This window comes from Taudactylus pleione, unplaced genomic scaffold (genome assembly GCF_031769625.1).
Source record: "Taudactylus pleione unplaced genomic scaffold, aTauple2 ptg000155l, whole genome shotgun sequence".
Lineage (NCBI taxonomy): Eukaryota > Metazoa > Chordata > Amphibia > Anura > Myobatrachidae > Taudactylus > Taudactylus pleione.
Window position 1 is genome coordinate 3,092,326 of NW_028284557.1, and position 20,696 is coordinate 3,113,021.

A 20,696-nucleotide genomic window follows, 5' to 3' on the forward strand; every position below is an offset into this window, starting at 1 on the left:
TCCGTTAGCATTTTTTTAAATTTTTTGGCTTTTTTTATTTTAATTTTTGAGTAAGTATTTTAAAAAACCACCGTAAAAAATAATAGTAAATAGTTTACATTTTTTTTTACTATTTTTTTTTTTTACAGTTATTTTGGCAGTGACCCAGTGATGTTTTTTAACTTTGGGATATTTGTCTGTTTTTGGTAAGTGTTTTTGGTTTCATGAATTTACAAATTCGATGTGTTGGTCTTAGCATATGTTTTGCTAAGTAATGTTTTTTTTTTTCTGTGAACAATCATGTCTTACCACTAAATGTAGCGTACTATTTAGTGAACTAATGTGTCCTTATTTAACTGTAAAAGTAGCGTACTATTTAGCGAACTAATGTTTTAGTGGTTTTAACTGTAAAAGTAGCATAGTATTTAGCGAACTAATGTGTCCTTATTTAACTGTAAAAGTAGCGTAGTATTTAGCAACTAATGTGTCCTTATTTAACTGTAAAAGTAGCGTACTATTTAGCGAACTAATGTTTTAGTGGTTTTAACTGTAAAAGTAGCGTAGTATTTAGCGAACTAATGTGTCCTTATTTAACTGTAAAAGTAGCGTACTATTTAGCGAACTAATGTGTCCTTATTTAACTGTAAAAGTAGTGTACTATTTAGCGAACTAATGTTTTAGTGGTTTTAACTGTAAAAGTAGGGTAGTATTTAGCGAACTAATGTTTTAGTGGTTTTAACTGTAAAAGTAGCGTAGTATTTAGCGAACTAATGTTTTTTTTGTTTTTAAATGTAAAATTAAGTTACTATTTTGCGTAATAATGTTTTTTGAAATTTTCTGTGTAAAATCATGTCTTACCACTAAATGTAGCGTACTATTTTGAGAACTAATGTGTGCTCCCTTCTCTATTTTTTCGAATACGAAATTTGTTTTCAAACATAGTTTTTTAAATTAATCTATAAATTATTTTCTAATTTTAAAATGTAGGTTGATTTGCACATGACACGTCCCAGGCCTGAAAGCATCTTTGGTTTGCTTGGAAAAGATAAGTATATTTTTCTTAACACATTTGTCTAAACCAATAACTACCTCGCTTAACATATCAGGTTGATGTTGGTCGTATTATATTGGCCATGGTTCCAGAACCCGACCAACCTCAACTTGGTCCCAGGCATAGGCCTCGTAGGCGTGCAAGGCCCCAGATATATAGAACACGTGTCACCCTTTTTGGAATGCCAGATGATGAGGTGTTAAGGCACTACCATCTTCCACCACAACTCATCATAGACACTCTCTCATTAATAGAGAGTGATCTTGAACTGCAAATTGACAGTCCTACAGCAATACCACCACTTACGCAATTAATGTCGGTGTTACATTTTTGTGCCTCAGGATCCTTTCAAACCACTGTGGGAATAGTCGCTGGAATATCCCAATCCTCCTTTTCAAGGATCCTGAGGGCAGTGATGGAGGCCCTTTTTAAACACCTCCATCATTTTATTAAAGTGCCATTGGATATGGGTTCCCTTAATGTGGCGAAGGCTAATTTTTTCCAAATAGCTGGCTTCCCACACATCATAGGGGTTGTGGATGGCACTCACATACCATTTCAGCCTCCAGCAAGGCTGGAGGCTATATTTAGGAACCGAAAGCACTTTCACTCGATGAATGTAATGGTACTATGTGATTCCTCCCTCCAGATCCTGTCCCTGAATGCCAAATTCTCCGGCAGTGCACATGATTCCTTCGTCATCCGGCAATCAGGGATTTGGCACAAATTAAACAACCTACAAGCTGGTGATGCGTGGCTTCTGGGTAAGTTGAAACCTTCTGTTGAACTTGAAACCAATGCAAAGCTTGGTACACAATGGTCCTGATGTTGTTTTTTATATTTTCACAGGAGACAGTGGTTACCCTTGCACGCCCTGGCTGCTCACTCCTTATTTGGTTCCCACACCAGGGCCACAAAGTCAGTATAATTCCACACTTACAGCCACCAGGCAGGTGGTGGAGCGCTGTATCGGCCTTTTAAAAGGCCGATTCAGATGCCTCCACCGCTCTGGTGGCGACCTCATGTATTTGCTGGCTATGGTTTCGAAAATTGTGGTCCTGTGTGGGATATTTCACAACATCGCCAGAAGGAGTGGTGTCCCAATGCAGCCAGAGGATGCCTTGCCTGAGGACGGCCCCCCCGAGGTTGGTCGGAGGTCAGTATGTGGGGGGGCCATACGCGATGAAGTTGTGGCCAGATTTTTTAGGTAATTATTTCCTCATAATGTTTAAAAATGCCACAATGTAGACATGTAATATTTTAAAGTACACTTTTAACTTTTTTTTTTTTTTTTTTAATCCCTCAAATGACCCTAAAAATCCATGCCTACTACCTGATCAACACAAATGACTTTATGTGGACACATTGGATATAACTTAGGGAACAATGATTTCTTCTCATTTCTGGATTCATGTTGGCATGCTACTTCTTCAAACAGTTCCTGATAGTGTTTTTTGGGGGGTTTTGGTGTGTTTTTGACTTGTGTGTGTGTATGGAATTTTTTAATTTATTGTGTGTATTCACTTGGTGTTTATTATTTGTGTGCATTAAAATTTAATTTTACGTTAACCAACCATTTCCATCGTAAATTACAACCAAGTGTAACCTGTTTCTAAAAATGCAAAGTTGCTTAATGCCTAATACTGTAATTTCTTATTTGGAAAAGTTTAGTACCCTGCTTTGTTGCTAAAAACAAACACCAAAGGTATTATGGTGAATCAGTATGTTTGCAATTGTAGGCCTAAGCAAGTAGCTTTAATTTTAACATTACCCACACCAAAAAATAATCAAATTTTGCGGTTACTTCTCCAAACCTATTGGTATTGTTATGTGTTTAATGTGCAAGCTTACATACTTACTTGAGCTTTCGACAAACACATTTACATTACTTTAAAAATCAGGGACAAATAGTAGACTTATGTAAGGTTCAACAATCTAAGATTTACACATAAGGAATGAGACTTAAATAAATCAAAATAAACTTTATTTTTAAACAAACTGTTTTTGCATAAAAAAAAAATTAGTGGCGCAGGCTCGCCAAAATATGGTCCAAGGAGACCAGCATTGCTACGACATGGCCCCGTAGCTCCATTAAGCCCGCAGACAATGCCTCGTTCCGCCTCTGCTCCTCTGTGGGTAAAAAAAATGTGTGGATTAGTAAAATGACACCTTCATTTATATTTTTTAAAAAATCTAACAATTCAGACTATCGTTAAAATAAAAAAAATAAAAAGCCAAAACAGGCCCAAAACAAAAGGAATGCAAAACTAACAGATTCAAAACAAATAAGGGCCCAAAATAAAAAAAAAATACAAAACAAAAAAAAACTACAAAGGGGAAAAAATACAACATTTGTGGGTAGCGTTAACAAGAAAGACACAAGTGTGAGTGTTTGGACATGTGTCATATGTGTAAGGGTAAAACATCCTTGACATTGTTTCACAAAGATATATATCAAAAACATTGGAACTGCTTTAATATTTTGAACTGCACAGGCAAAAGGACAACATCAACCCAAATGACAAAAACCATAAAAAAACCATAGTTTAAAATGTAAACATACCGGACAAAATGGTGCCTGGCCCTGGGGCACCGAAATCCTCCTCTTCAGAGGTCGGCCAGTGGCTCTGGGAAGGAGGAGGTGTAATTTGGGAGGAAGTGGAGGGTGAGGAAAAGAGAGGGGGGGTTTGATGGGAGGGGGAAGTTGGAGGGATGGTAAGGTGAGGAGAGGGAGGGGACTGACGGGCGGCAAGGTCTGGGGTGGAGGGGGAATTTGGGGAAGAGTGGGCAGAGGATGTTTGGGTGGGAGTGGGGGATAGGGGTCGAGACACCCGTCTTCGCCGTCTCATTCTCCGCTCGGCCCCTAAATGATGGAGACCAACATATTTAATTACAATGCTTTTTTGTTTTTTTGCAAAAAAAAGCACGCCTATACTGGAAACATGCACACGCAGGTAGGGCCAAAAACACAAACAGGGCTATACTGGAAACATGCACACGCAGGTAGGGCCAAAAAACACAAACAGGGCTATACTGGAAACATGCACACGCAGGTAGGGCCAAAAAACACAAACAGGGCTATACTGGAAACATGCACACGCAGGTAGGGCCAAAAAACACAAACAGGGCTATACTGGAAACAATCACACGCAGGTAGGGCCAAAAAACACAAACAGGGCTATACTGGAAACAATCAAACGCAGGTAGGGCCAAAAAACACAAACAGGGCTATACTGGAAACATGCACACACAGGTAGGGCCAAAAAACACAAACAGGGCTATACTGGATACATGCACACGCAGGTAGGGCCACAAAAAATATATACAAACACATAAACACATACTTTCCAGAATCTGGAGACGCAAACGTGCAAGCAGGCGTGGGGTTCGGCAGCGCAAATCCGACCACCTGCGCTCAAGTTGGCCGATATTTAGGCGATAGCCGAGGGAGCGCAGGCGGCGGCGCACCTCCGCGTACGCCATCCGCTTGCGGAGGTTTGTGATGGGGGGAGGATGATAGGTGATTCTCTGGTCCATCACTTCTGTGAGGACCACGAGCTCACGCCTACAAAAGGCGGAGGCTCTCATGATGGCAATGATCTTTTTTACACAAAACAGTTTTAATAAAGGCCCTAGAAAAAATTTGATTGGCTAATGTACTTTGTAAATTAACAGGAACCATTCTATTGGTTATTGTATGAGTCATGTGACCTACAGCCTCACAAATATAATGTGAGTTATGATAGGCTTGATGCAGTGACATGCGTAAGTACTAAAATATGCCTATAAAAAACAACGGAAAACAATAGTATCATTCCAAAAAACCTTTAATTTCGAAAAACAATACCATTGGTGAAACCGTACGTATTCTGCGGTACAAATGACACACACTGACAAGAATAAAGTTTATTGACAATGAAAAAAAAAACAGGATTGAAAACATGTGAATAGCAATTAAGGTAATTAATATAGTGATTGCCATGAAACGATTAAAGTATGTTTGAAGAATGAAATAGCAAGCAATCGAAAACTGACAGGGCCACTTCCAGAATTGACTTGTGCGAGCGTTCCATGCAACCAAAGAGGAGATGGACGGTCGCTATTTTGAACGTTCGCTAGCTAGAGGAGGGGTTGGGAGACTATGGGGCGGAAAATTAGCTACGAGCGAACTTACGAGCGAGCGCTTGAATTTTATTATTTCCGCTCGTATGGCGGACGAGCGAACGGACACTTGCGTCCGGCTCTGAATCAGGCCCAGAGGCCACACTGTTTGCCCGACACCACTCGTTTGTAACTTATAATGTAGGGGTCTATTTACTAACCCTTGGATGGAGATAAAGTCGATGGAGATAAAGTACCAGCTAATCAGCGCCTAACTGCCATGTCACAAGATGTGCTTGAAAAATGACAGTTAGGAGCCGGTAGGTTGGTATCTTATCTGCGTTGACTTTAGCTCCATCCAAGAATTAGTAAATAGACCTCGTAATTTGCCATCCTGAAGGTAGACATCTGATTATGGTTGGAGCTCTGAATGAGATTTCTTATACATTTGTGAACGTTTATGCTCTTAAGGTGCGTACACACGGGACGATTTTCTCCCCAAACGAAATCATCCCATGTGTCCCCGGCAGGTTTGTGCTCCGTGTCATTAACAACACTGAGCACAAACACTGAACGATTTCATGAACGAAATCGTTCAGTGCCGGGCTCCCTCCCTCATCCCCGAACATGTCCAACCTGACAATATAGTCAGGTTGGACAGGAAGTTCGGACAATGAACGACACTGATCAACGACCAGCGGGAGCGCGCATCGCTGTCATTGGTCGAACTGAACAATGTTTTGAACGACTGAAAGATAACGATATCGTTATCGTTCAAAATATCGTTGCATGTGTACGCACCTTTAGTCAATATCAGGTGATCTTTTTCACTCTCTGAATGGTCTGTTGTCCTAGCATAGAAGAGGTGTAGTTGTTCTGGGGGTGATTTTAAAACAACACTTTTCCACCTGGACAGGTCGAAACCGTTGCCAAGTTTCCTTAAACGTGTTTCCTCCTGGAACTCAGCGGCCTTGAACCTCCTTTTATCACAACACCGTCTACCCTCTGAAGAAACCTGCTACAAGGGACTACACCATATATTTTTCTATCCATGACATTTATACTAGATTAGATATAATTTTTAAGTGCGGAACCTGCTTAATGTATTCTTGATGCCTCTATTCATCCAAGCACTTGGTCTGTTTCAGGACATCTCTGTGACTGTTCCAGGCCCGCAATTAGGGCCTGATTCAGACCCGCTCGCAAGCACTGAGCTCTCGCAAGCGGGTCGATGGTGCCCTAGTGCGCCCGGCTAGCGACGGGGAAGCCGTCGCTCCAGGTCTCGCACCAAAGGGGGTGTGTTGTCGATGTTGATTGACAGCACGCCCCCTTTGATGGGCGTGCCAGGGGCGTGGCTGCCAGACGGAGGCGTTCCCATGGGAACGCCTGCCGTCTGGGTCTGGCCCCACTGACACCACTAGTGATGTCAGTGGGAGTGTTTTTGGCTCTGATAGAGCCAAAATCACTCCAGGGCTTGCGGTCACCAAGACTCTACCGCAGGGTCTCGTCGCAAGCCCGATGGTCGTGATGGTCTTGACCATCGCGACCATCTTTTTGGCCGCTCGCATATGCTGTGGGTGGTCACCCACAGCTATGCGAGCGGCCAGGAGGCCGCTCCAAGTTTAGGTAGAAGGGCCCTGATTCAGAGCGAGCGCTCTGGTCAAAGCATCCGGCTCTGAATCAGGCCCTTAGTCCCTAATCTTTCTTCATGGTACCTAATAGACAGACTCCTTCTCAATCCTCAATTGAGGCAGCACTTGGAAACAGAACTGCTACACTATTTTAAAATTAAATGCGACCCCTAATATTTCCCCTATGCTCTTATGGGAATGTCTACTTACTCTGAAACACAAACTCTTGGGCTCTAAAGATGATTGGACTAGGTTGTTGTCCGCCAAAGGCAAGTTGAATCTATTGTTAATGGCTAGGGCTGAGAATGCCCTGAAGTGGCTCAATCAGTCTTTCTGAGGAGGGCAAAAAGCCGATAAGTTACTAGCCTATAACATGTAATATTAAGCATATTACTGATGCTTTCCTAAAATTCTATGATGTTATATCACTCGTCTGGGCATTCAATTGACTCTCCCCACCCTACGGTTATTTATTTCCCAATATCATCTATTGCATTTGTCCCCTGACATAGCTTCAGTGCTTAGCGCTGAAATCTATGATGAGGAAGTTGCTGCTGCTAAACGGCATTATTTAATAGTGTTATGAAAGGAGCTCCCTTCTCTCGACAAGCCCTTGCGACCAAGACATGACTAACTGCACTAACTAAAGACTGATCTCTTTGTTAAATACATATATCAAGCTATACACTAAAATTCTCACTCAACTTATTCATAACAACCAGGTGGGCTTCATTCCAGACAGACAGTTGGGAGATAATATGAGGTGCATTATTAGTCTCATTCACTTGATTAATGTGTCAAGCACTCTTGCTCTTTAATGGTGGGTACACACTACACGATATGCTCCCTGAGCGATATCGTGTAGTGTTGTCCCCGGCAAGCTGTGCTCAATGTCGTTCATGACATTGAGCACAGCCGCTGAACTATATCATTAACGATATCGTTCAGCGCCGGGCTCTCTCCCCCATTCCCTGACATGCAGCAACCTGACAAGATCGTCAGGTTGGCCTGCATGTCAGCCCGATGAACGATGATGACGAACGACCTGCGGGAACGCGCGTCGTCGTCATCGTTCATCTTTTGGGGTTAAAAATGGACGATAAAGTGGACGACTGAACGATAATGATATCGTTATCGTTCAGTCGTCCACTTTATCGCCCAGTGTGTACGCACCTTAAAGCATTTGACAGGATCAGTTGACCTTTTATGTTTGAGACTCTCCATCAATTTGCGTTTAATGGGTACTCTCTCACTGGTAACCAAGCCTCTGTTTCCTCGGCCAGGATTTTGGCAAGGATTTCTGTGAATGGACTTGACTCCTGCCCTCTGCGCATTTCAAATGGCACTTTGCCAACCCAGATATTTGTCCTGACTATTTGAGTCCCTTGCAGCACGAATTCGCCTTTGCCCTGACATTAAGTGAATAATGGTTGGCTGAGCTTGGCTTGTTAAATTATAGAATATCTTTACTGACGTCTCTCTCTCTCATCTTCCCAACCCTCTCAGATTATGGCGTTTTGTGGGATTATAAAATTAACTATGCTAAAACCGAGGCCTTACCTCTTCATATCCCTCCCTCATACTTTTATGTGATAATTATAAATTTCCATGGAGGTCTACCAAGATATGATACCTGGGTGTCTACCTTACTAGTCACTTAGCAGTTTATAAGGATCCCACACTCCTTTTGGCTATAAAGGCAGACTTGTTCAGGTGGCCACCTCTCATCATCTCATAGTTGGTTCATATAGTTGTTATAAAGATGAACCTCCTTCCACATCTTATATTTCTTTCAAACTTTGCCAATTAAGATTCCAGATCGAGTGTTAGCTCAGTTACATAAATGTCTTCTTCACTTTGTGTGGAGGAATATGTTGTCCAGAACAAGTTTTTTAAATTTCCGGATACCTACGATGTTTGGGGGCAAGGGTTTCCCAGACATCTGTTTGCATTACTACGATTCTACCATATGTCAGACAGTGGCCTTGTTTTCACCTACCTTTACTCTTTCACAACTTCAGTTTTCCTCCTGACCAGTCATCTGTACCTGCCTTGGATTTGTAGATGTGCAAGGTTAGTGCTAGATATTTTGTTTGTTAGCATGTGCATTTCCTTGCATGACATTCAATTGAAATTTGAGTTTCCGGAGGCAAAACCTTTTGTGTATCTTCAGCTCAAACACTTTGTCTACTCCCTAGCCTGCTCTGTGTCTCTTTGTACCCTGACATCCCTTGAACCTCTATGCTAATGTAGACAAAGGGAATAATCTATCCTTTATAATATCTTTCTATCTTCTAAACAACCAATGCTGATGCTGATTTGGAGTCTCCCACTGATGAAGACTCCTGGTCCACCATTAGAGAGTGGGGGTAAAGTTACTATTGGTCGATTTGCAGGTCAATTTGAGGAGTGATTTAGCACTTCTCAAATGGACTCAAATCGAATGTTTGAAAACCAGTGATTTTGCCAAATTTACTAATATTCGATTTGAAGGTCGATTTGGCAAAAAAATTCGATTTGAGTCGGTTTTGAAGAGTAATTTGCAGTTCGATTTGACATGTTCATGTCCAAATCGAACGGCAAATCACCCTTCAAAACGAACTGCAAATCCCCGACACACGAACTGCTTCATGCTTTCACTTTAAGCATGAGCAGTTTGTTGTCACACAGATACATGCAGACATCAGTGAGATGCATGCATGTATCTGGCTGTAAAAAGTGTGTAAATGGGGTGTGGCCTGGAGTAGCATGGAGTAGGTTGCATGTTCCTTGCTCTCCTGCAAATATCCTGCTGTATAATCTTTTCCCCGTGGTGGACCTTACCTGCATCGGTGCCGAGTTGACTTGTGTCCTTCTCCTGCTTGTTTTGTGCCCCTTGACTGCTCCGCAGTTGCACGCGGGTCCTGTGCCTGCGTCCTGATGTGTGGAGTCTGCTGAGTCATCCTCCCTGCTGGTGGTGTCTCCCCGCTCTCCTTGTCCCTGCTTGCTTCGTCCGCCTCCAGTGGGGTAGAGTGGATCCGGGCATCCTGCTGGCTGTCCACCACTGACCTGACACTCCCCGTCTCTGCCGGTGCCTGTATACCACCGACGCCTCCTGTGTGAGCCGCGCTAGGAGGTCCGGCGGCCATCTTGGTGCTCCTCTTTGCCGGCTCTGGTCTCATCTGCGCTGCAGTGCCTCCGCTCCCTCCTCATCCTGGCTGGCCCCCTCCGCTCCCTCCTCATCCTGGCTGGCTCCGGAGAGGTGCTTATGAACTGCGCCCCTGTCCTGTGCACTGGTACTTGGCTGGTTCTGCCACATCTCTGGTGTCTGTCTGAGCTGTGCCTGGGTGCTTGGTGGCCATTTTGATCTTTCTACATAAACAGGAGGTCACAGAAGGAGCTCAGTGTTGGGGGGGGTGCGTTTGCTCGCTTGGAATGTCCGAGGTCTGGGAGACAAAGTGAAACGGGCCCTGGTTCTTTTGCAAATACACAAATATAATGCTGACATAGTCTGTTTAGCTGAGACCCATCTTTATGGGGGGAAGGTCCTTGCCCTTAAGAAGAGGTGGGTTGGCTGGGCGTTTCACTCGACTCACACTTCTCACTCCTGTGGGGTCTCGGTCCTGGTTAACAAACGCCTTAATTTTAAACTTGAAAATGTACAAACTGACCCATATGGAAGGTTTATCTTCCTTTTGGCTCTTCTTAATGCTCGTCCCTTTAATATCTTGGCTATTTATATTCCTCCACCCTTCAGTAATGAGGTCCTCAGGAAGGCTGCAGCATTTATGGCCATGTCTCCTGATACTCCCACTATTTGCATGGGGGATTTTAATAATATTCTAGAGCCCTCCCTTGATCGTTGGCGTAAATCCTCTGACCCTGTCCTCTCGGAACCAACCCCATTTGCTAAACTTATAGCTGAAATGGGCTTTGTAGATGCTTGGCGGCATAGTTTTGCTAGTGATCGACAATTCTCCTGCCAGTCCAATACTCACCGCTCCCTCTCCCGTATAGATATGGTCTCTTGTCCAGATCATTATTGCCGTTTGTGACACAAGTCGAATATCTCCCTAGGGGGATTTCAGATCACTCCCCAGTTTCAGTTGGCCTAGATTTACTGGGGGACCGAGGGGTTGCTTTTTGGAAACTCCCCCAGTTCTGGCTCACAAAGATGGGTGCCGGTTCCGACCTGATTGTTGAATGGGAGGGGTTCTTTGGGGTTAACTCTGACACTTCCTCCCCATGTTTAGTTTGGGATGCCTTTAAAGCTTTTCTTAGGGGTACCTTTATAGCACGTGTGGCACAAATTAAAATTTTGAATAGGAAACGTGAGAATGAGCTGGAGCAACGCTGCCGTGACCTGGAGTGCCTCTATATTAACTCCCGGCTAGATAGCCATCGAGAAGCCCTGCTAACTGCGCAAAAAGATTGGTCAGATCACTTATTCGAAAAATCCAAGCGCAGGCTCCTTTTTTCAAGACATGCCTTGTACTCGCAGGCTAATGTGACAGGTGGTTATTTGGCGTGCATTCACTCGGGGTGAGTTGGCTAACAAAACGGTGCCTGCAATTGTTGACTCGTCGGGGAATACCCTGGCTGCCGGCAAACACATAGTTTACACCTTTGCTGAGTTCTACTCCGAGCTTTATGCATCTTGTGTGTCTTACTCTGTGCAGCAGTTAGGCGTTTATTTGGCTGGGGTGGATTTACCAAGGCTTTCGGATGAGGCCCAGCGCTTCCTTGACTCCCCATTCACTGAGGAGGAGCTAGATTTTGCTATATCCTCCTTTCCAAATAATAAGGCCCCTGGCGTGGATGGGTTCCCTATAGAAACTTATAAAACCTTTAAACAATTTTTTATTCCCCAGTTACTAGTTATATACTCTCAAATGTTAGAAATGGGCACCTTACCGTCCTCTATGTCTGAGGCCCTTATAGTTGTTATTCCTAAATCTGATAAGGACCCGCTTAAGGTGGATTCTTATCGCCCTATATCGCTTTTGACCACGGACATAAAACTTCTTGCCAAATTACTGGCCACTCGGTTAAATACGGTCATCGCCCAGGTGGTCCATCCTGACCAAATGGGTTTCATGCCTGGTAAGTCAACGGTCCAGAATTTACGTCGGTTGTTTCGACACCTTCAGTCTCCACATTCTGCTGAGTAGGGGCCAGTTGTGGTGTCCTTGGATGCTGCTAAGGTCTTTGACTCAGTGGAGTGGCCTTATTTATGGGAGGTGCTTTGTAGGTTTGGCTTTGGTGCCATCTTTTTGCAATGGGTCCAGCTCTTGTATTCCTCTCCTGTTGCTCGCCTTACGGTTAATGGATTTACTTCCCAGCTGTTTCCTTTAAGTCGTGGCACCAGGCAGGGGTGTCCCTTGTCACCTGCTCTGTTTGCGCTTGCTATTGAGCCCTTAGCTTGTTCTGTACGCGCCCATTCAGGTATTCGTGGTCTTCCTCTGGGTAATGTGGTGGATACAATTGCTTTATACGCGGACGATATGCTCCTGTTTCTGGCAGATGCTGATGCTTCCCTACGCAATCTGTTAGACACAGTGGATAGGTTTGGATTTTATTTGGGTATTGGGATTAACTGGAGCAAGTCCACTATTCTGTCTCTCAGGGACTTGCCGAGGCCGGGGGGGCTCCAACTCATTCTTTACAGTGGAATGATTGTTTTAAATACTTAGGAGTCTGGGTGTCACGTACGCCTCAAGACTTTCCATGTTTGAATCTTAAGCCAATTACTGAGTTGTTTAAAAAGAAAATACACTCGTGGAAGAAGCTGCCCCTTAGTTTAACTGGCAGGATAAATTTGTTCAAAATGGTTATGCAGCCTAAATATCTCTATGTGCTGCAGCACTCCCCTGTATATATACCAAAGCGTGAGTTTCAGGTTATCAATGCTCTACTCTACTCCTTTGTTTGGGGCGATAGAAAGGCCAGAATTAAACTTTCTACCTTATGTAGGCCCAAAGGTGACAGGGGATTGGCTTTACCAGATCTCCATTTGTACTATTTGGCAGCACAGCTGGCTTATTTAATTGACTGTGTTTCCTCATCACTTTCTTGGCGAGTGGACTGGCTCTTCCCTAACTCCCTTGCAGTTCCTTCTGGTTGGAGTAAAAAAAAAAAAAAAGGCATATCCCGATATTCTCAATAAGGCAACTGAGGTTTGGCAGGCTGCACACAAGCTACTTGGGCCTCAGGGCTGTGATCCGGACACACCAATTTGGGCCAATAGTAAATTCCCAGAGCTGGGCAGTTTTGATGGAGAGTCATTTTGGCCCCTTTATGGGATAACCTCCTTAGGTCATGTTTATCAGGATGCCCTCTTTAAAAACTTTGGGCCTGATTCAGAGCCGTTCGCTATTTGCGGTCGTTCATTCAAAAACAAGGGGTGGCTATTCAAATGATCCGTTCGCAAATTGCAGTCTGTTCACACCTCTAAGTCTGAACGAGCGAGCAAAACATACGCTCGTTTATTTGTTAAAAACGCCCCCTGGCCGCTCGCACCATACGTCATGTCCGCTATTTATTAGATTAATCGAGTACATCGACCAGCGTATGAACTGCTCGCTATTCTTGTGGTTGGTTTTTGCTACCACAATCTTGCGAGCAGTTCTGGCTATAAAATAACCCAGTGACGTGGTCAATGACGCTGCTGTATTAATTATGCACACCCATAAAACGCCCGTTTTGACCTTTAAGCACGCCTGCGTTCGGATCTCCACTCCCCATTTTCAAGCACCTTCCCCTGTTACCACCCACATACGCCTCATTCTGTCACTCAAAATAGCAGGCATTCGCTATATTGCGAGCACATGAATTTCGGCCGCACTGACTGGTTCGCGCATGCGTATAACGATCCGTACGCATGCGCAGATGTGCGAACATCGCTCGGAACGAGCGTACTGCCGCTAGCGAGTGGCTCTGAATGAGGGCCTTTGACCAGATAAAATCAGAATTTCACATTCCGAACTTGGCCTTTTTCAGATATTTACAACTACGCCATGCTCTCTCTGCCCAGTTTGGTGACTCTCCCCCTTGTATTTTAGATTCTCCTGTTAAGACATTGTTGCTGTCTTTGAGCTCTTGTGGGGTGATATCTGCTATTTATTCTGCCTTTAATATGCATCCTTCCCCTGATAGTCTTATGGTGGGTACAGACTACACGATATGCTCCCTGAGCGATATCGTGTAGTGTTGTCCCCGGCAGGCTGTGCTCAATGTCGTTCATGACATTGAGCACAGCCGCTGAACGATATCATTAACGATATCGTTCAGCGCCGGGCTCTCTCCCCCATTCCCTGACATGCAGCAACCTGACGAGATCGTCAGGTTGGCCTGCATGTCAGCCCGATGAACGATAATAACGAACGACCCGTGGGAACGCGCGTCGTCATTATCATTCATCTTTTTGGGGTTAAAAATGGACGATAAAGTGGACGACTGAACGATAATGATATCGTTATCGTTCAGTCGTCCACTTTATCGCCCAGTGTGTACGCACCTTTATGTGAGAAAGGCCTTCAGTTGCTTAGAGGTTACCTTGGGATCCTTTGTGACCTTGCAAACTATTATACGCCTTGCTCTTGATGTGATCTTTGTTGGTCAACCACTCCTGGGGAGGGTAATAATGGTCTGGAATTTCCTCCATTTGTACACAGTGGAGTCCAAACTCTTTAGAGATGGTTTTGTAACCTTTTCCAGCCTGATGAGCATCAACAACTCTTTTTCTGAGATCCTCAGAAATCTCCTTTGTTTGTGGCATGATACACTTCCACAAACATGTGTTGTGACAGACTTTGATAGATCCCTGTTCTTTTAAATAGACATGTTGTCCACTCACACCTGATTGTCATCCCATAGATTGAACATACTCTAATTTCACCTTCAAAATATCTACTAAGCCTAAAGGTTCGCATACGTTTGCCAGTCACATATTGGATAATTTTCCTCGAAAAAAAAAAAGCATGTCTAATTTTTTTGTCTCATTTGTTTGATTTGGTTAATACTGTTAGGACTTGTGTACAAATCTGAGGTAGTTTTAGGCCAAATTTCAGCAGAAATAGAGAAAATTCGGAAGGGTACACAAACCTTCAAGCACCACGATAGATAGATAGATAGATAGATAGATAGATAGATAGATAGATAGATAGATAGATAGATAGAAGCACTGTGTATTGTGTGTGAGATATTGCATTGGATTAACTACACAAAAAAAGAGCCCCGCAATAAAATTTACAAAGTTGTCATACATAAGACCATCTCAATGTTTATACTCTTTTCAGGAAATTTTAATGGTGCATAAAAACTGGACTTTCCACAATAATTAGGATGAAAAACTGAAGTGTTGTGGGCTGTTTGCAGCCCTTAGCTTTCCCTACAATATATCTATAAAGCTGATGAGAAGTTCCTGCACAGGTTATAGAACAATAGTTTGATAACCAGTATAAATTATCGAGATAATTGTTTGATGGTCAAGTGGAAGCCTCCATTTTGTGGGCTGAAGCAATATATATCAGAATGCAGCTTATCAATTCACAAGAGACCCGTGCTTCTTTTGTTATGTCACTAGTGCTTAGTGAATTGATAGACTGCATCATGAATACTGGTTCATCCCACAAAATGGCTGCATGTCTTGCTGTGTGTAGGGGACAGATGTAATGCCTACTTCAAACAATAATTTAATGGTCATACTTTTATGATTGTCTAATAGATACTTATATCTACAATATAAAAATCCACACATCTAAAAAGTTCAGGAATATTATAGTAGCTAGGGCAGGCATACAACAAATGAGAAGGACATCTTATGTGGATAAGCAGGCAAATGTCTGTAAAACATTGGGATTCTAGGTGGGGATCTTACTAAATGAATTTTCTGTTTCTGCCTGAGCTGCCGGCTCACCCCCAGCAGCAACACAAATCCTGCAGCAGCTCACCGTTCTCTTGCTGGAGAAAATTACCCTCAATTTCACAGCAGACACAAGAAGAATGAAGAAAAACTATTAACTATTACAGCTCTGGTTGGAGAAGAGATCTTTTCAACTGTACTTATGTTAGGCCACACCTAGCTACTCCACACTGGCAGTGTAAGAGTTAGCCTCTGTGGACCAATTACTTTCTGTATGACAACGGGTTGGACATCAAGACTTTTCACCATGGCATTATACCTGCTGTATGCTGCAGAACCAGAAGAATTGTGTGCAAATTAATGCCATTTTCAACTAGTTTTAGGGCAACTAATCAACTTTAATGTTAGTGGCATACATGTATAGTTTATACATATGGGAAATGTTACATTACATATAGCTAGTAGATACTGATTAAGGAAAAGTGCAAAAAAGTGGATGGAGATAAAGTACCAGCCAACCAGCTCCTAACTGTCATGATACAGGCTGTTTGAAAAATTACAATTAGGAGCTGATTGATAGATACATTATCTCCATTCACTTTATCTCCATCCAAAGCAAATAGACCCCTATAACCTCTCTATAGTATCAACTTGAGGCATTTATACTGTGGCTGATTTAGGTACTCCTCACTCTATAAGAGGAGAACTGGTTGAACTCTGGCACTGCATCAACATAATTCTAGACTCCTTCAAAACCTTGCGTGCTAATACATCGTGGGTTTTACGGCAGGAAAACCTTGCTTGCAGCCCATAGAGGTTTGATCAAAAATGAGTAAGATTTTCCTGTCATAGCACCTGCTATACATGCATCTGCACATCGGAACCTCACACTTCGCTGAATTTCCCCTTTTGTGTTATTAATATTATTATGTTGTGGTTCTACTGCATCATGAATACCTGCTATATCAGTGTCCTACTGGTGCACCATCTGTCCTTACCATCATTGTACCTAGAAGTGGTACTCAGGTCAATCTGTTATCTTAACTAATAGCCCATTGTGTTAACCATCACCTGTTAACTTTTAACTGCTTGAGCTTAAATTCTGGGGACAACCAAGTACCAGTGAACATATTGATTTCTATGGAAGTAGGGGTTGCCATAGGTAAATCTCTCGTCAAGTTTTGTTATGATAACAAGTAAATGGTTATTTATCCATACCATGACATGTCTATGTAGGCTCACTTATACCAATTTCACATCGCAAACTCAGCTCTGGGGATTTTGAAGCCGGGTCGGATTTGGCTGCAACACGGGTCAGACCCCTTTCACACTTCTCCTTCGACCTGGGTTATTGCCGGGTTGGCCCCATTCACACTGAACCCAGGTCTACCCTGTAAAACCCTATGGATGTCATTAAAAAATTACTTTTTCAGGCCCACAAAGATAAGATCACAAAAGGGAACACAAGGGAGGGGTGGAGACTGCTCTTAGCATTGCAAGAATCATGGCTGATGGATTACCACTGTGTAGCCCTGGGTTCATGAGTGTTTGTCCTTTATTACTGTTTGATTCAGCCAGTGAGAACATGATGCAGCTTATGACAGCATAGTGTACAGTTCACTTCTTCATTACTCTGTAATGACAGTAGTAGTAATAACCCCCTTCAAATTGCCGAAATGCTGCCTCTGCTGTTGTCTGCAGTGTGCTGCCTGTGTGTCTGGCTGCTGATATCAAGTGAGACCCAGGAACATCCAATCAGCGTTGTTTGCTGAGTCCAGGGTTGGATAACCAGGGTTGGGCCCGTTCACACTGCACATCAACCCGACTTGTTCCCGAGTTCAACTCTGGTCGATTGCAGGGTTGAAATGCAGAGTCGCGTTCACACTGCACCTCGACCCGGCAATATACCGGGTTACTTTTGCAATGTGAAAGGGGTATAAGTTGCAACCTCTAATGCATAGGGCAGAGCTTTGCCAGTAAAGGGGCCTATCCACTAGACGACCTTAAAGACTGAACGTCTATCGTTCAAACCTTCAGGTCGCCGAGGTGCGGTACCCTCACAGAACGGCGTTCACTGAAAATCATTCAGTGAAGCAGCCCGACCTCCTATCTCTGAACATGCTGAACCTGACGAGCATCGTCAGGTTGACGGGCATGTTCAGTAGACAGTCGAGGACGGCAAGGACCCAGCGTGCACGCGCATCGATGGCCCTTGCCGACTATCCATTACCCGACTTTGTGAACAATGCAACCAAAACCTCCTGGTTTTGGTCAGATTGTTCACAAAGTCGGGTAATGGATAGGCCCCTTTAGATTTATTTTTTACCATGCTATAAAAATGTAACAAAAATAAAGGCACATCAGGAAGAGTGCTATTATTATGTGTGTGATCTATGTGAATGTGCCTTCTCTAGTGTATAATTTATATGACCCCCAAGAAGGAATAGTCCAGTAATACACAGCACTTTAATGAGTCATCATCATGTTTGAACATACTTGCCTACTTTTGAAAAATCATTTCAGGGAGATTGTGAAAGCAACACCTATGAGCGCGGCAGTATTGTGGACTAGTACTATGAGAGGTGTGCCATAAACCTGAATTACATCCAAATGTAAAGGAGCCCCAAAGCAGTTAGCAGGATCATTGTGCCTTATAACTAATGCAGTAACATGACACCATACATATTACTGGTTGTAAAATAAAAAAGGATGTGATTAGCAATGACAATAATCTATTAGCTGAAGATTTGAACCTGTTCTACTCTAGGTTTGATCAAGAGAATAGTTTTTCTGTTACGCCCCAAATTCCCCGGGTGGGGGAGTCTCCTCTTATGTTGGAGGAGTATGATGTGATTAAATGTCTACGTCGGGTTGATTTGTGTAAATCAGCCGGCCCGGATGGGATTAGCGGTAAAGTCCTCAAGGGGTGTGCAGACCAGTTAAATTGGATATTAACGGTCTTATTTAATTTGTCCCTTTTTAATTGTGTAGTGCCAAGATGTTTTAAGAAGGCAAATATTGTTCCAGTTCCAAAAAAGGGGGTAGTAAAATGCCTTAATGATTATCGCCCAATTGCACTAACTTCATTGATAATGAAATGCTTTGAAAGGCTGATATTAGGACATATTCAATCTTTTTTCCCAGCAGATTTTGATCCTTTTCAGTTTGCATATAGGAAAAATCGTTGCACTGATGATGCGGTACTTGCAGCCAGGGCCGTTTCTAGGGCCGGGCGACCCGTGCAATCGCACGGGGCGCGCCTCCTCCGACCCCTGCTGTAGGAAGCCCGTGAACTGCCGGGCGCCTGCTGAGATTGTTACCAGCGGGCGCCCGGCAGAGCAGAGCAGCCGGAGATGGAAGCTCCGGCTTCCGGCTCCCCAGTGTGCACTATGGGAAAGACGTCATGACTCATGACGTCTTTCCCATAGTGCAGAGGAGCAGCCAAGCGGAGCGGACACCGGAGCGGGGCTTATGGTAAGTATTAGTGGTTTTTTTTTTTGGTGTGTGTGCACGCGGCTTTTACTAGGGACAATACTTGGAGGGGGGGGCATGTCTGCTGGGGGAGGCACTACTACTGGGGACATTACTCTGGGGGCACTTCTGCTGGGGGAAACACTACCACTGGGGGCACCTGGGCACTACTACTGGGGACATTACTCTGGGGGCACTTGTGCTGGGGGAAACACTACCACTGGGGGCACCTGGGCACTACTACTGGGGACATCACTGTTGGGGACATTACTAATGTGGACATGACTACAGGGGGCACAAGACTATAGGGGGCACTACTAATGGGGTCATGGCATAGGGGGCACCACTCCGGGGGGCACTACTACTGGGTGCACTGCACTACCACTGTGGGCACTGCATAAGGGGCATAAATACAGGGGGCACGTGTGGTTTTAAAACATAGTTTGTGGTTCTGGCTTTTCCAATATATTTTATGTGGAAGTGGTTTGTTGCAGTGTAATCCCTAAGTGGCCTTTTCAGTGTATTTTATGTGGATCTGGCTTGTATCTTCAATGTGCTGGGCTCGACCCCCAACCTTACTAAAAACTGGTGTGATACAAGGTCATACTTCTGCAAATGTCACACCAAAGGCATGCACACACAAGTGCGGCGTGGGCTTGTGACAGCTAGGCCACACCCCAATTTTTGAGCGCGCGCCTACGGCGCGCACATGATGTCTGTCTTTCTTTTAACTACATATATTTTTCAGCGCTTTGCCTCTGACAGGTTAGCCACCCCTGGGCTCAGTAGTCACAGCAGCTGACATTCTGTGGTCTTTCAAGACAACGCTCCCTTACTGTGGTACCACACCCCCCATGATTAGGCCACGCCCACAATATTACTGCTTCTTGAGGGAAGGGGGGGGGGCGCATTTTGACTGCTCGCACTGGGAGCCTCAGACCCTAGAAACTGCCCTGCTTGCAGCACTTCACTTTATTTTAGCTCATTTGGAAGTGAGGGATTCTTATGTTCGGATACTCTTTGTTGATTTTAGTTCTGCTTTTAATACGGTCATTCCCGTCTCACTAACATCTAAGTTGTTTGACTTGGGGTTAAGTGGGTCTATTTGTAACTGGGTTTTAAACTTTTTAACTGATAGACCACAAGTAGTTAGAATTGGAGGTGCTGTGTCGGGGGGAAGTGTTGATTAAGACTGGTGTTCCCCAGGGTTGTGTTCTCAGCCCCCTATTATACTCGCTATTTACCCACAACTGCGTGTCGACTTCTGATTCTGTGAAAATCATCAAATTTGCTGATGATATTGCAGTCGTTGGGTTAATTAGCGGGAACGATGAGTCCCATTATAGGAAAGAGATCAAAAATTTGGTTTCTTGGAGTGGTGATAATCACTTGCTCCTAAATGGCGACAAGACAAAAGAACTGGTAATTGATTTTCGTAGGAGATGTTTAGAGCAGAAATTGCCAGTGTCTATTAACAACCAGGATGTTGATACAGTCGAGTCTTTTAAATTTCTGGGTATCCAGGTTGCGGCAGATTTGACATGGTCTTTAAATACACTGTCACTAATTAAAAAGGCGCAACAGCGTTTGTTTTTCCTAAGACGTTTGAGGGCCTCGGGAG